Below are 17,218 nucleotides of genomic sequence, written 5' to 3'. Positions count from 1 at the left end.
GACTGTGGCATAGGAACAGAATAGCTCCCCTTCCCTCAGCCTAGAGGTACTCTCCAGAAATTTTCTACAAAGACCTTATTATGAACCCCAAAATATTCCTCTGTTTTTCCCTTATTAAACAATGCTGCTACCAGCCAATTGGAAATTAGCATTTAACTTGCACAAACCAACAGTTTTGAACACTGTAATCAGAACAGTAACAACTGCCTAGGAAAATCACACTTTATAACTCAATAGAGATGCCTTGGTGTCTCGTATTCTGATGGGCTCACTGCAGCAAGGGAAAATACATCATTACATTTAGCCAAAGAAGAGTTATAACCAAAAGCAAATTCTACACTGATAAGTGAAAGTTGGCTACAGCAAGTCCTCATACTTAGCACCAAAATCTCTTGTATCACTGATTAGGAGACAGAAACTTAATGTACATTTCACTGAAAATGAACCCAACTCACCTCGAATTTGACACAGTGAATAGCCACAAAATATGCATACAGGTGTAAATAGACCAAGATTAATTCATAGACAATGTTTACTGTACTCTTCCAAAAGCAAATGCATTGATTCTACTTTTGGATAATTCATGAGCAGAAACCTCCCCCAGTCTATTGTATAAATGTTTTTCTGCAAATTATTTGGCTGTACTATTACAATTCTAGTCCTAATACATTTATTGTTTAAGTTTGCTAACACCTCAGCAACAACATAATCCAAAGAGCTGCAACTGATGAATCGTTTTTTCTTGTATTAAAAATGCCATAAAATGGTTTTGTCATTTTGGTAAAAATAAAGAAACTGTGCGAAAACTGAACAAATCTGATATAAACTGGACTAACAAAGATCAAGTCCACAATACTTTTCACAGTCTTTCCCTGACTTTATTTTGTCCTTAATTAGAGTTTATTTGCCAGCTTACATTTAGTGTGTCCGTATTTTTATTATAAAAAAGTAATTGTAGGACTCACCCCTTCCTCCTGAGACCCCCCTCCCCCCAGTAACCTTCTGAAAATCAAATCTGACTGAAGTTCACGAACAGGAACTATTCTTCTGTAGCCAAAGAAGTCATTGTTAATAAACTAAGTGACACTTGCAAGGACAAACACTACTTCAATGAAAAATGATGCCATTTTTTCAGGGGGGAGCAGGGGGAAGGAAGTTTTTTGTTTTGTTTTTAAATAAAACAATGCTTTTCCCCTCTTGTAAAACATTAAGTACTTCAACAGTAAAATAATGAAATAACCAGATGAAGAAAAACAGGGAATCAACTGTATTAGCAATATTAGTAATGCAATTGCTTGAATGGAAACAATAATGGAAAATTGCCTCCAGTATTTTGAAATAAATTATGATCACACAAAGGAAACTACAGAATAGGAAAAGTATCTAAATTATATTAAACTTTATCTTTCAGCACAAAAAGACAGAGGAAAAAACACCACACCACCCCCAATATTCCACCTTAAGCAATTCCAGGTGTTATGATTTCTAGATATTTTTCCCTATGGTTTGTACTGTACTATTGCAATTTTATATTTATCTTGCCATCTGTCACAAGAAAGAACAGATATAGAACAGTGGCAAAATCATGTTAAAAAGACTGTCTTGGGATAACAAAGAGAAAAGTTAATGGACATGGATTTACAAATTATTAATGATTTTTCTTGTCATTTCTTGAAAAATGAAAGCTATGCACGCTGTCTCTTTCCCCAAACAGATTGCATTTTATTCCTCTGCAGTTTGTCCGTCAGGCTTCACTCTGACAACATAATCCAAAACTAATCCAGAGCATTCAGTTTTCCTTGTTGGCTCTCATGCACACTGCTTAGACAAATCCTGCTACCTGTCAGCCCTCCTGTGTGTGCCAAACAGGCTGCCAGGTTAACCCCTGGGGAAGCCGAGAGACCTACTGACTTAACCCCTGCTTCCCTTCAAATAATCCACTGTAAATACATAGGACGTTAACAGGCTAACTGTTCTAATCAGGGCTGGATCCCTTAAAATCTGTTTCATACACAACCCTTAAGAACTAGGGATCTAAGCATCACTGCTGGAAGAGGAAAGGATTGCTTCCAATAATAAAAGCACTAAATAAGCAGATGGATAGAACGCACTGAAAGGTTTTAATCCCCTAAAGGAGTTTGAGAAAATATACACATCACTTCAATTGCCCACCTCATTGCTTATAAATTTTCCCTAATTGTCAGGACAAGATCAGAAATAATTTAGTGCAATCAAAGAAAGTCTAATTTAGTTACAATTCAGGTCCTCAATGGCAAACTTTCTACCCATTCCTTTTGTCCGCTTTCATAAAAATTAGTTTCATAAAAATTAGCTTTTCAGTGCTCTAGGGTTTCTGTTTGTTCATTTGCATTTTGTGGAGATCCGCACTGACTGTAATATAAGTCACTAGCTAAAACAGATTTTCATAAACAACATACTCTACAAATAATTACATTTTAAATTACTTTACTTTCTAAAGACGTATAATTACTTCCCTGCAGCACTTAAAACAATTAATTTCTAATGCTTTAAGCCTGAAATAGAGAAAAATCTGAGTTACAAATCTTTGCAAAATACTCACTCTGTACTCAAAAAACCAAAATAAACCAACGCCTTCTCCTCATTGGAATTCAAGGCACATCACTCTATCTGCTGCTGCAGCATCAACAATCCACAGCAGAAAATAACTTGCGTAAGCACGGCATACCGAGGAACACTTAAAAGCCACACTAAGCTTAGCCACATGAGAAATGTAATAAAACATCGCACAGCTCATTTACTGTTTGGAAGGCATGATGTCCAGGTTAATATCTGAAGTGGGGGAAGGTAGAGTAAGTCACGGGGAGGGCTCCTGAACTCTGCCACAAACAAAACTGGGAAGGTCTATTGTGCCTTCTGATAAGAACATTTATTTTACCTCAATTAAATTTCAGGCATTCTCCTGAGAGGAAGAAGGGAAAATTTTTCTTCCCTCCCACGCACTTAGACACATTCATATTTATGCTTTACATATACATGCAAAGCACACACCTCGGTCTCAGGAGTCCTGGGAAATGTTTAAATGCTTTTATTCATTCTTAGAAGTGTTGTGCTTGTGGCAGCTAATAAATAGATCTTATAAATGCTGCAGATTCCAGAGATGTTTAAAATACTCTTGCTGCTTTTCAATGCAGGGAAGGAGTTTTAAAATCCCACTCTTTCTAGATGTGTTACTCATTCTAACACTTTTCCTATTTTTCATATTCTGAAGGAGTGTTAATCCTTAATGAGCTTTTAAATTTGCCCTCATTGCTATTTTTAGATCCTCATAAGCCCTTACACCTAAGCAATACAGAAACAAATATTTGGCAAAAATATTAGTTACTTCTAAAGTAAACTGATCTGAAAAATAACTAAAGCAAATGTTTTTGCATTATCTATGCTCCCTTTTTCCCCAGCTCATATCAAAACAACAGTTATTTTGTTGACAGAAAAGTTCATTAAGGTCTCAGACAGTAGTTTGTCTTTGGGGAGTTGACAACTTTCGTTAGGGAGAAGGCAGTAGTTTAAAAGATAAATCTTATCTCTCTGTCAGGTAATTTTGCTCAAAATCACAACTTCTTTTCATTTTCTTCCCTATAAAGGCATTTTTTCCAAGTAATTTATTCATTATTAGTTAAAACAAAGTTGGAAATGTGAAATTGTGAATGGATTTTGGAAAACCAGTCCGTATCAAACAATCCTTTTTACTTTTGTTTTCATAAAATCCTAACTCTTTGCAAGTCCATAACAAAATTCCCACTAACTTTCATAGGACCAAGAATTTACTCAGTGCCTAGAAGGCATGAATCCTCTTGGGCAATCAATCGATACACAACAAAGTTGTGCATATGAAAGCACGTGCCTGTGCTTAGCCTTTCGTCTACATAAATTACAAGTAAAATGCTGATGCAAAAGACATTCCACTGTTCCATAACAAATTTCAGTGTTATACCCATAGGATCTCTTCCCTAAGATATTGTTTTTTCCTCAAAAGAATTTACATTTTCTGAACGTTCTTAGGCTCCATTAAATGCACACAGCACCAGAATTTTCAGAGAACATGAGATAGCTCGTTTGTTCATGAAAATATAGTGCCACAGGAGTTAAACTAGAACTTACAGAGCTGTTGCTCAAGAATTTTATTCATTATTGCCAAATAGCATTCAGTCTTCAGGGATACTAAGCAAATTTATTTAAAAGTAACCATACCTCGGTTACCTAGGAAATCCCTGCTTTTAAGCTGAAACACCTCTTTGCTTTTGTACTTACTGTTTTGAACTAGGTTGGTAATGGCAAGCAATGTTTGAAAAAAGGTCTGTTGTAAAGCTACTAAGTTTATGCTATGGAGAAGCTCATTAGGCACAACGTAAAGGTTTGCCATTACACTCAGAAATGGAGTTTTAGCACGTTTGATGATCCAAATATACACGGTTCAGTGGTCAACATTACAATTGTTTAAAATGCAGTGACTAATCTGTAACTTATCAATATATTACAAACCAACGTTGACAATGACAGGGTCTTTGTTGATAATTTTTCCTTTATATAACACCAGCTGGAAGATGTTTCCCTATTATTGATCATGCCACTTATCAGCTATTCACAACATATTTCTTTGTACTTGGTACAAAATCTAAACAGTGTGGACTTGGTTCATTAACCTCTTGATATTGGGCAAAAGGGGGAGTAAGGCAGGGAGAGGAGAAGCACTAAAAGTAATTTCATTGTTATTTGGATTTTCATTTTGGTCAAGACATCTGAAGGGGAAAAGGGCACAAACTTTATAGGAATAAAATAGCACTTAGAACCTGGTCTGAAGTCTATAGGAGCAAAAGGAAGGCCTTCTACTGATTTTATTTTCACTGGTTCATGCACTGAGTAAAAGGTAAGTTTCAAAAGCTTAAAAATAAACAACCCCCCTATCTTAGAGTATTTTCCCTGGGAACAGTTTGAAAGTGGAGCTCTACAAGGAGTTGGCAGGAAAATGTCAGAATGTGCCTTGCAGTCTGAAAGTCAGAACAGAAAATCTGCAACAAACCTCATTCAGGTTTTCAGATAATATGAGCTAAGTAACAGTTTAGAATATTTATAAAGCTCTACATAAAAATTCACAGATTTAGTCTGCTGTATATTTTTAATATAATTTATCAAGTGCAGAGTCAGACTGAAATTTAGTTTTAAGTGTATTTGCCAGAAGAAATATTTGCATGAATGTCTGAATCTGGTAGGGCTCTTCTTATAAATACATACACACCAGCAAGTAAACTGATAAGAAAGGGAAGTTGGGGTTGCAGAGCCAAGCATAACATTAACACTTTTGAATTCAAGCTCTTTACCTAGGAGGCAGCTCATAGTGATCTGATTCCCTACAATCTTTTTGTCATTCCTCATCTTCCACTTAGCCACACCCTATCCCTAGTAACTTGGGCTCTTCATCCCAGTACAAACCAGGGCTCAGATCTGTCTTTTTTTTCCTGGAACTTCTAGCATTTTTGCAACAGGAGAAACACAGTGATTTATATTGGAGATTTTTGTATGTGGAGAATCTATGTTGTAGAAAGGTCATAGTTTCAATAAAGAAGAAAATTAACGCATGACTAACTCTTGTAATGCATAATCTGAAGCCTGAAGTATTTCTACCTGTGAGTGCCATTATGGGATGCAGAGGAGTTGTAGTTCATCTGCCTCATGACCCTACGTCTTCTTTATGGGGAGCAGACCATCTACATCAGCCGGTAACGCTCATGACACAGGCTCCCAAAATAAACTAAGGCAGCCGCATAAGAGGACCAGGGCTTCCCAAAGGCTTTGCCTGCAGTAGAGCTCCAGCATGGATGCTGACTCCTGCTGGGGAATCACTGAGTGCTGAACTAGTTTGGATATTACACAGACCTATTGCAACAACTTTGTGCCCTGTGGAGGCACAGGCCGCTACTAATGCAGCCTTATGTCTCTTTGCCGTGGCTGCATCATGACCAGCTTGAAGAACGTGGGTCCACTTGCACCCGTTCACACACTCTTTGAAGCACTTCTGCTTTATGTCTAGCTCTCCTCCCTTCCCATCTGTTACTAGTTGCTAGGGTAATACAAGGAGCAACAGTTTTTAAGGTTTAGCTGAAATATTTCATTCTCTAGCTTTTATAATAAAAATTTAGACTTTTAAACCATTTTTTTCCCCTAGCAGCTCTGTCAGCCTAAGTTAAATAAAAACCCAGGACAATCTTGGCTTATAACCAGAAGACGCTCTAGAATTGAGGTCTGTAATAGCGGTCATTTTGGCTTGGCAGAATTAAGTCTGATATTTAGGTCTCTGTATACTCATAATCCAGGCCTTATTCTGGTAAACTCCTGATGCTTTCAGCTCTGTCTCCTCAGAGATACTGTAGGAATAGATAGGTTTCTCAGTTACTATGCCAAGGTAGATTTACTAGCCACTGCGGGAAAGAAAGGGATACACTCTCCTTGTTCTTTTTTCTTTTATTACTTCATATGTGCATGGGTTTAAGAATCAGCAGGCTCTGCTCCCTCCGGGACACTGCAGTGCAATCCAGTACCTGAGCATAAAATTGTGGGAAACTACTGCAAAACCAAATCATCTTCCAGACCATCAATAGCTAGCCCCACTGTTACCCTAAGTTTGCCTCCTGCCTCCTCCACTACAAACTTTTTCATTGTTTCCTCATTTTTGACTGTGGTACCAGGTATAATCATACATATTTTAAGATTAGGCTCAATTGCAGGTAAACAAATTTACTGCATCAAGCATTTATTGTTTTGTTCTCTAATCTAATTAATAATACCCGGCCGCAACTTTTTCCATTAACATGATTTATGTAAATAATATATGCAGAACAAGTTAACATCCTAGTCAGAGGTTACTTACAATTTAAGTACTTTTATTAACTCCCCCAGCACATATACTAGCCATGATCTTTACTAGTCATGGTCTTTAAACTTACGCTGATCAAGTTTTCACTGACTGCAGTGCAAGTAAACTACATGACCTGATACATCATGAGAACCACAGGGATCGCACTTACTAAGCAAGTAAGGATTTATATTCTTTAAACTAGGTTAATATATTAGTTTACATTGTATGCATACCCAAACCCATTTATTTTAGGTTTATTGTGCTACTATGAAATTATATCACAGATCTATACATGTTCTTGGAAATATGTCTCTTCACATTTTTCAAGCAACCTAATTCTAATTACTTACAATCCAAACCCAAATATTTTCCTGGCATTGCAATATACCACATATATTTTATTGTACTGTTTTGTGAATATTGGATGAATATTTAAAACACAGAAAAACTCTAGTGTATTTCTACCCATAAGGGATGAACAGTCTATCTACCGTGCCGTCATCATGCAGCGCCCTGAAAAATCACAGCCAGGTCACTTTGCATGCTTAGTTCAAGTCCTCCTGAAAATATGTTTTTAGCTTTGTTTCCTGCTGTTTCCTACAGTTTCATCTAGATTTTATAGCAAAGGAAGGAGCAGGAAACAAAATTAAAATTTAATGTGACCTTCAAGACAGTAACATGCTTAAGGAAGTAGTGTGTGTTCTTTCTTTTGTCTGCTTGTTCTCTCCTTTCATGATCTCTTACTCTTTTTTGCTATTTTTCTTGTAAAGAAAATAAACCTTGGAAAAAAAAGATAGTGCTGAAAGACAATAATGATTATCATCCCTTCTGTAATCTACCCTGGAATTCTGAGGAGACCAGAGTGTGAGAAAAGTAACACTGGCTTTAAAGCAGTAAACCCAGCCACAATAGCTGCTGCAAGTGTTCTCTGTTGTGCCTTTCTATTCTGAAATATCCTTTGCATCCTTTCTGGCAATCTCACCATTGATGACATAAAGCTTCTCTTGTCACAACTTGTTCCTTCCAAAATTGGAAAGCAATTCCACTCTACAATGACACGTGGACAATGTCTGGCAACCCATCTTTCTGCTCAACGCAATACCCAGTCTCATGCCCTTCACCCTCTTGCCTCAGTTTGCCCTGGCCATTCAGGGAGGTTGCCTGGCAGCTGTAGGAACCCAAGTGTCAAATTCTGGAATGGAGTTTTCCAGGACTGGAAAATCAGTGTTAATGTTGACCTATGGATTTGGCTAATTAAAGCAATATATATTAGATACTAATATCACTGGCAGTTCCTAGTTAGTCAGTTCTCTAGGCACTAATTAGATGTTTAGAATTCCACTACATGTCATCAGTGGAAAACATTCTTAGCTAGTTTGCAAAGCTCCATTAAAGAAATGAGAAATACTATCAGCTTCTTAAGCTGCACTCCTTTCCTTTTTTATTCAAATGGAAAAAACTGTATGTTACATGGTTCGTAATAGGCTTACTGTAGCCTAACTCATAAAAGTTAACTCATAAAACTCATAAAAGCTCTCCTTTTCTATCTGAAAAAGCCAATCAAAGGATTACTATAAATTAATATTCCAACTGCATTTTTCCTTGAACTCTTCTAGGTGCTTACAGCTGCACCTCAGTTTCCATTTTATGTTCTGCAATCTCATGGGAATAGTTAGCTTAACAGTCTTTTCAACTAAAGGCACTAGCACATCCAAGTATTTATCTCAATTAAAAAAAAAAAAATAGCTTCTCTTACAGTGGTCTAGTATATTGGACTGTTAAGTTTTTGCATTTTTGAGGGCAACAGAATACAAGTATTTTTACAGGGGATATTTCTGATGAGTAGTTTTATGGCTGGGAAAAAGAGGAGGAAAGGGTACCATTCATTTTAATGTCCAGAATAGCCTAATCAAATTAGTGACAACTAATTTGAAAGTGTTTTAAGGGTATAAGAATCCACAGAGAGCATCTGCACTAACAAATGGAAATGGAATAGAGAGAAACAGAGTAAAATGTTGCATCATGTCACATTTGTTGTAACCCTGTAACTTCAGCTGAGTTCTCAGAGTTAACATCGGTGCAAGGAGAAAACAATTGGCTCTCCTGCATTGGTGATTACTATGACCCAGGTATACAGATTGCATATAAAACCCAATCCAGAAGAACAAATTCAAAGTTTACCAACTACGAACCCAGGCCATTTATTTTATAGGCTGCTACAAAATCTGTTTGGCATTCACACTCCGTGTAAATGTCAAGGTAGCTATCAAGCGCAGTCTCCATTTTCACAGTAGCAATGTTTCCATATTCTTTTGGTGAGCATCCTGCAAGGCAAAGTGTCACAGCGGCAGGTCTGAATGATGGCGTTGTATTGTATTTGTGTGTATCAGAGTGAAACTTGTCTTTACATCAAGGGCCATACATTTTAAAGATTTTAAATTAAAACTGCATAGTGCTTACCATGCACAACTCGCAGTGGTAACCACTTCACTTCTTGCTGTATGCTCTGATTGGTGCTCATGTGGATTACATTTTAATATTAGGCTGGAAGCTTAATTATAAAGGATTATTATCAGATCATGAGAGTATTGCAGTGAGATGGGGTCATGCAGAGTAGAATATTAAGAGATGTCTGATCTTTGACCTCTTTCTCCATATCATTTTGGATTCATTGTGCAAATAGAGCCACTCGCAAAACTGTTCATGGCATTATTTTTTTTTCTTGCCCTCCTCCAAGAAGGCTATTGCTGGATCACCTGAAGCAATTTGATTGTTTTGCTGGTAGGCCTTTTGGGACAGGGACCATGCGTTTCCTTCATGCTTTTTCATCTTGCTAAACATACCTTTGGAGTCAGACAGATAATGACATGCTTTGTACGTGGAAGTCCTGTGGCAGTAGAGCCACTTTAGAGGACAGGAGATAACATGTGTGAGGGACATTTGAAGTCAAGATAAATTACATGTGTACAGAAAGTCTATCTGAAAATAGCTCATAATAAAATTACAGTAGAGTGTAGGACTAGTCGAGGCAGTTAAGCTTTACTTTGGTTGATAGGAGTGATCAGAATACAAGCAACACTATTTTTCTGTAAAGGGATGCAGTGCAGTCTTAAAATAGCACTTATGTTGGCTTTTGTCACATTAACTGTGGGAACTCTGGTGGAAATACATTTAGGTACTTGAAGACCATAAGTTCAGAGATAAGCTTGGCCGATACTGTGAACAGCTTGCCTGAGAGGTAAATTGCATGCAGAAACTAAACATGACAGCCAAAGATAAAACACTTATTATGATTAATACCAGAAGATGTAACAGGCTTTACTTACTGCAGCCTCAGGAAACCTCACTTTTGCCAGATAATGTTTACAACTCCAATTGCACTCACAGGGCAACCACATGCTTTCTTAGTAGATGGTCTCTTATCTGTGAAACTTCTCACCCATGTGAATTTTAACTTCTGCATTATTCATGTGAATGTTTTAGGAGATTTACAACTCTGTAAGATTTTATGCACCTATTAAAAACCTAAAACAGCCTGACAGCAAGACAAATTTTTAAGAATGCTGCAGATGAGGAATGTGACAGTCTTCTTGTGAGAGGCTTATACTATGAAGATTGCTAAATGAACATTAGCTTATGTAGAAGGCGGCAAGTGAGGTTCACTCCAATATGTATATTGTCTCTTGCAAATATCCGCACAAATGACCATACTGCATTCCTCATCTCCTTTACCTACAAATGATAAAGTACAATTCCATGTAATATGCAGTAAAAAAAGAGAAAATATCAGAATAAAATCTTTCCAGCTTAATTTCAGCATCTCTTTTACGTCCCTCTAAGTCAAACTAACTTAGATTTTTAGTTACATTTCCAAAATTTATTTTGCTTCAGTAAATAGAGATAAGCCCTGTTTGAAAGAAATCAATGCCACTTCTTTCAGTTCAGTAGAAAAAACAAATTCTTCTTTCACTTTAAATTTTGTTCCATACCAGGATAATAATCAGTCTATATAATAGAGGACTAAGACTCCAGTATAAACCAGTAGAACCCGTGACAGAATTTTCTTCAAAAACTTTTTTAATGTAGCAGATAAAAAGATAATTTTTGTGTTATACAAGATGAGCAAGATTAACAGTCAACACATAAAACAGTATAAAGCAATATTAAAGCAACAGAAAACCCATATGGATGATTAGTGGAGGAAAGCAATTCCTATAATATTTGAAGTGTTTTGAGGTACTAGACCTATTCCTCAATATTAATTCTGAGTAGCAGTCACAAAAAAGGCTTAGTTCTCTGAAGGTTATAGATCGGACCAGAATGGTATTCTGATACTGATAAAATTCGTTAAAGAAATTAATGAGAAGACTCTTGAACTTTTTGTTGGTGTTTTCACAGAATTATTTCCCTATCAAAAGTGTAGTGCACCTAAACATCTACCCAGGAGAAGATGTCACCCTCTTCTCGCACATACAAACACACACCAAGGCAAAGAGAGGATGTATAGTTGAAGAAGAAAGTGCCAGGGAACAGACACCCTCCTAAAAATGCTCCCAGAGCCAGGAATCTGCCCTCACTCAGCCAGGAAGACAGGCTGACAGTGGTGACGAGACATCAGCAAACTCAAGGAGAGCAGCTACAGCCCTTTCTGTGTGGCAAATGGAAGCAGAAAGCAGATTGATAAGAATGATCCTGTCACTCTGTGACTGCTCTCGATCAACATAACCCATGCTTGAAAAACCATGAGCAGCTGGATGATTGGAGGCTGGAGACATCACCCCTCCACCCCTTCATCCCTCCAGCCCCCTCTGACCCCACACCGTCTGCAGGGCATCCTGCAAGTGGGGCTTGCCTGTGACCTCGGTGAGACAGGGCTGATGTCCCCACGTCACTCCCAGGCCCTTGAGAGCATCCAGGGGTGATGTTTTAGCTGATTTTAGTATAGGAAAGCTGCACGTAAACCAATGTCTTTCCTACCAGTCTCCGACTGTCTGTCTGTAACAATGAAGAGTCTAGCAATAGCTGTTTTTTTTTTGCTTCCCCGACTAAAAAAAGGTGATAAAAAGGAAATTAATCTCAGCTTGACCTAAAATAAAACTTTTATTTTCAGTTATTGAGGAAAAAGAAGTTAAATCTCTTTGATTAAAAAAAATAAGAAATGAGAACTATTTCTCCTTGTTTTCTTCTGTTTGTGACTGTCAATGTTAACCTCTTTTTCAGAAAGCTAACGCACCATAAACAATGATGTAATTCTGAAACCAAAATCCAGAAGCATAGTCACACACTGCCTCCTTGCTAGTCTTTCCCAGATTGAACAGGCCAAACCTCTCCAACAAATGCAATCCAAATTTATAGTGGTTTTAATTCCACAGACCCACCTTCTGTGTGACCCCACATGGTTCTCTCTTTCACTTTTGTTTTCTGGCCAGTGAAGTACTCCACAAACCAAAAATTAGCTCAGTTCCAATATTGGCCTCTTATAACATTACACATGTAGCAGCAATGGAGAAAAATCTCATGAGGAGACAAACTCCAACATTACAGTCAAGTTGTACTTAGAGCGCACAATACACTATCTCCAGAGAATAAACTACGTGTAAAACTAGATTTTATTTATCAGCTTAGAGAATTGCTTAAATTTCAAAATCAAACTATTCTATTTGGGTAAAATAACATCAAACTTGTATAAAAGCCCAGATAACCGTATCATTGCTTCTTGCATGTACAGTCCTCACAATTTTATGCAAAAAGAAAGCAGCAACAGACAGCAAAATACATAGAATGAAACAAGAACGCTACACTTTTTTTCCCCTTTGATGCTTTTTTCCATTTTTATTTTTTAATCATTTCTACCCAGTTCTAATTATCAATAAATATATCTAAGAAATTAGACTAGTAGTTAATATTTATTTTTTTTTTAAAAAGGGGGCTTTTTTACCTCTCCCTGTAGGAATATGTCAATTTGGCAAAACTACCCCACGCTCCATAAGTTTGTGCACTAGTTTCAAAAATATTTTCAGTGAGGAGCATTTCTTAGCATGATGCTAAACTCTTGGTCAAAATCGGCCATAAGATCCACCAGCTAGACAGTCAGTAGCATGACAGCTAAGGCATTAACCTGGTATTTGAGAGCCCAGCCTCAAATTCCAGCTCTGTACATCTAACCTGAGCCTCATTCCCTGCTTTCTCCTTGCAAGGAGCAAAATTTCTTGAAATTCAATCAGAATGTGTCAGATTCTTCATACAGCAAAATGCTGTAAAGTTTATACAAACCATTTCTCTCCACATAGAAACAACATAGTATATAATTTCCTGGCAATAACTAAACTCCAAGTAATTTTTTTCTTAATTAAATTAGGCATTAAATCACTGCAGCAGATTTATTTTCCTGTTTGTGTTTTTTATTAATTAAATCTGCACCATCTGCTTCTGTTTATCTGTTTCACAATCCTTTCATCTAGCATTGTATGTTTATATTTTAAATGCGTATTAGCTTTCTTGATGGATTTTGTAACTGCAGAATGGTAGCTGCAAAGACAATTGTCATAAAAAGGATACTCAAATGCTACAAAATATCAGCACAGGAAGCACCACAGCACAGAAAAATAAGAGAAAAAAAATCATAGAACAGGTAATCAAAATAATGCCTAATTAAAGAAAAGACACTTATACATAGTAGCATAACACTTAGAGACCCTCTCTTCTACATAAGCGTGGATGTGGGACTAACTTAGATATATTTATATTAATAATTCAGAACATAAACAGAAGAGAAGACATATCAGATCTGTGAATCTAGCAGATAAAGCATACTTTTTTTTACTAAAATAGGCAGATTTCCCCACAGATTTCTCCCCAAATGGATATTAAATGTTTATGTATCTCATAGTAGCATGTAAGTTACAAAAAAAGCCCGGATGCATCTAATATTTACTCATGGACTTGAGATGACTCTCATCATCTGGTATCAATTTAGTCTTTATTTATAGATTTTTTTTTTTATTCTCTTAGCATGAACAAAAATCTCTATTCTACTGGAAGCAGCAAAGAGATCTTTCACACAAGACTTCAGCCTCTCTCCAACTGGGAAAGAGGCCCGCTCTTGCCATATTGGATTTGACTCAATTATTTTCTTTTTTGACTGCATACATTCCAAATACTAATTTCTACACAGCATGTAGTTGGGAAGAATATGGGCTGCACCAGATGATGCAACATTGGATTGCGGAAGAAACAAACAAGCGAACTAAAGATCTACTTTCTCTCTTATAGTTACACTGTAAAAGTATGAATTAATTAGTCTATGGAGGCATATACAGAAATGCAAAAGCAATTATAAGAAAAGATGGCAGATAGGAAAAGCTGTAGAAGACATGAACTGGAACATGAAATGGAATTATCACACAGCAAAACTCAAGGAAAATCAGTGATGACTTATGAAAGAATAACAAAGCTGAAACACAGCGAAGGCAGGAGATAATAATGTGAATTTCACCCATCCTTTTCAGTTTTGGCATTCATTTTTGGTTTGTTTGGGGGGGGGTGGGGTTTGGTTTTTATTTTTTTGTTTTGTTTTAGTTTTTTTTTTTATAAAAAAGATTCTATGGCTGCCTTTGAGCCAGCAGCAGATAGGAGTTTAGTTCAGGGTGGATCCTTGACTTTCCACTGCCTTCTCCCCACTTCTTTAATTTCTATCTTTTTGGGAACTGGATACTGCCTGTTATATAAGTATTTTTCTTTGTGCCCATTTCATCATATCTTCTCATAAGGATAAAATTCCTCACCTCTGTTTACTTCAGCTGAGCAAAATTTGACAGTTCAGAATGCACCCTTTTAAGAACACTTAGCTACATACTTACTATACATTAAATTCAATAAAAACTGGCCTGCAATATATGCTGTAATGCAAGATACTAGTTTTAGTTGTAATGTTCTCAATATAGTAACTTCATAGATTCACAAATTTCCTCTTGAAATTGCATATTGCATCTTTAAGTACATGGATCATTATATGGAGTACTTAAGACCAGCCTTATTTACCCTGTTGAATTTCAGGTGGTACCATTCTCCCTAAACAACTGAAGTCAAGCATTGTTTGCCACAATTAAGGGAGACAGACTGGTAATGTGCTTTCAGCATGAAAAATTAAGAAGTATAACAACTTTTAATGTTAAGTGGCTGAATTATGACACTTTCTGGTCTGATTTATATCACAGACTACGATAAATTACAAACTTTTACACAGTATTAAACTATGATAAGAGATACTGGAGTTCAGATGAAGTTATCTATTATAAATCCATTTCTAGCAAAATTGTTGGTTTTGTTGGGTAATTTTTAATGAAGTTACATATGCATATGAGACTCATGTTAAGAGTTTTGATCATTGTGATCTGATGCAACACAATAAAGAATTGTTCCCCATGATCCTCTAGAGGATCCAAGTGCTTTCTAAAGGTATAGGTCATAGATTTATAATGGTAATAGACAAGGAAAAGGCTGAGACTGTAGGGGCATAGTTTCTCTACCAGTACTGATGAACAGAAGGTATACAAAAAAACCATCTGCTTTCTTTCCACTTTATACAACTCAGTGAAATTAAGTTTGCATGTCATTCCGCTCAGTTTGGAGGAGGCTAAGGCATTTTAGTTTGGGTGGTGTTTTGGGTTTTTTTTAAGATTAGGAAAGACATTTTTTTCTTTCAGCTGAAATGTAGAAGCCTCCTTAAAAACCAATGAACTCAAACCTCTCATCAAAATAACTGGAAAGCAGAAGCTTTAATAGAAAACTCGCATGCAGCACAGTTCATGTTTTCATTGAGCAGCTCCAAGGTGTCATGAAACATTAGTGAGTATGTGTTTGAAGGTGATAAGAACTGTAAGCACACATTACAGTAAAATTACCTACAAGTAACATTATCAGTCCTGTCTGACCACTTCTCTATCGGTCCTCTCCAGGGCATTTACAACTACAGACCCAAGTTTCTTAGCTATAGGTGACTGTTATTAATAATAGACAGACACACAGAGAACGAGCTTCTAGAGAGGCATTATCTGTTTTTCTGTAATAACCATTTCAGAGAAAAATTCCACTGAGCAAAGGCCATCCAGTGGGCAATGATCAGTTTGAGCAGTTCTCACATCACTGCACATTACTGGTAGAAAAATGACCTTGGTATGTAACAAATCCAAGTCTCCACACTGATTTGGAGAAAGAGGAAAGTTTAAGGATTGTGCTCTGGCTCCTTATCAAGTTTAAATCTTTACCAGACAAGATTCCAGTGGAAACCCAAATCCGCAGGTTCTGAAGGATCAGCGTTTCTTCTAAATTACCCTCAGACAGCTTGAGACAGGTCTAATTTCACTAAACAAGTGCAATCCACCCTTTCAGTCTGCTGTTTCCATGTGTCCTGAGCTGTGATGTACATACCACAGCCACTCTCGCACCCCAGTCAAAGCGTCCCACAGGTGCAGCTATGGCCCTGTTGTTCAGCAAGTCGGCCAAACAAATTCCATCCTCCCGCAGTGCAAGGATCTTGCGCTTCTCTTGGCACACAGGTTTGAATGCATACTTTTCATTAGCTCAATTCGGCAGTCCATTCTGAACTGTCTCATTCTAAGTATGAAGAAAAGCCAAATCATCATACGTCCAAGCTCTCTACTTCATTACTGGCCTAACGATGTCTTAAGCTCAGTTCATGTCCTCCTGGGTAAATACACACGAAGGTTTTGCTCATGCCTGTCATATGTATTCTTTCTTAAATGTGGAACCATTCCAATTTAGGGTCTAATCCTGTAAGAACTCGCCACCCTGCCCTCTAGGCCTTGCAAGACTTTTTTTTATTTATTTTCATCATAAGCATCATAAGCCTCCCAGCAGCTTTTTGAAAAATTTGGCCTGTTGAGTAACTAGAAATTATTTATCAAAACTTAAAAAGTCAGTCCTGAAACTGTATTTTTTTACCTACTTGCAAAATCTGACATTATATTAAGATTTCTAATTTTCTAAGTTAAGAATCAATTCTCTCTTCTTTGGTTGTACTTAAGAAGTCCCACTGATTTCATTAAAGATCTGTGGAAGAATATGGGATGGTAATTTTAGCTTGCACAATACACTATTATTCGGCTAAAAATTTTTATTATTCATTATTGTTATGACTTTGGATGCCTACCATAATCTTCATCTCTATCACAGGCAAGAACAAACTGATACATAATCTATACACCAAAACCTCTCCATATTTGAGGCCTGCGACATCTGAATTTAGCTCTGGATAAAAGCACATGCAATAGTTAAGTAACTGGTTCTAAGCTATGCATGGGATGA

The 17,218-nt window shown here is 36.9% G+C and overlaps 1 long non-coding RNA gene across 1 annotated transcript in view; it reads right to left on the bottom strand.

Annotated features, from left to right (window-relative positions):
• Positions 1-2,843, bottom strand: part of LOC128910330 (uncharacterized) — a 148,837-nt gene extending 145,994 nt beyond the window's left edge. The window contains exon 1 of the long non-coding RNA XR_008466689.1: positions 2,582-2,843. This is a non-coding gene — a long non-coding RNA (uncharacterized LOC128910330). The remainder of the gene's footprint in view (positions 1-2,581) is intronic.
• Between the last annotated feature and the right edge of the window lie 14,375 nt (positions 2,844-17,218).

Source organism: Rissa tridactyla, chromosome 5, assembly GCF_028500815.1.
Source record: "Rissa tridactyla isolate bRisTri1 chromosome 5, bRisTri1.patW.cur.20221130, whole genome shotgun sequence".
Taxonomy (NCBI): domain Eukaryota; kingdom Metazoa; phylum Chordata; class Aves; order Charadriiformes; family Laridae; genus Rissa; species Rissa tridactyla.
The sequence above is the reverse complement of the archived record's forward strand: the minus strand, read 5'-3'. Positions and strand labels throughout refer to the sequence as shown.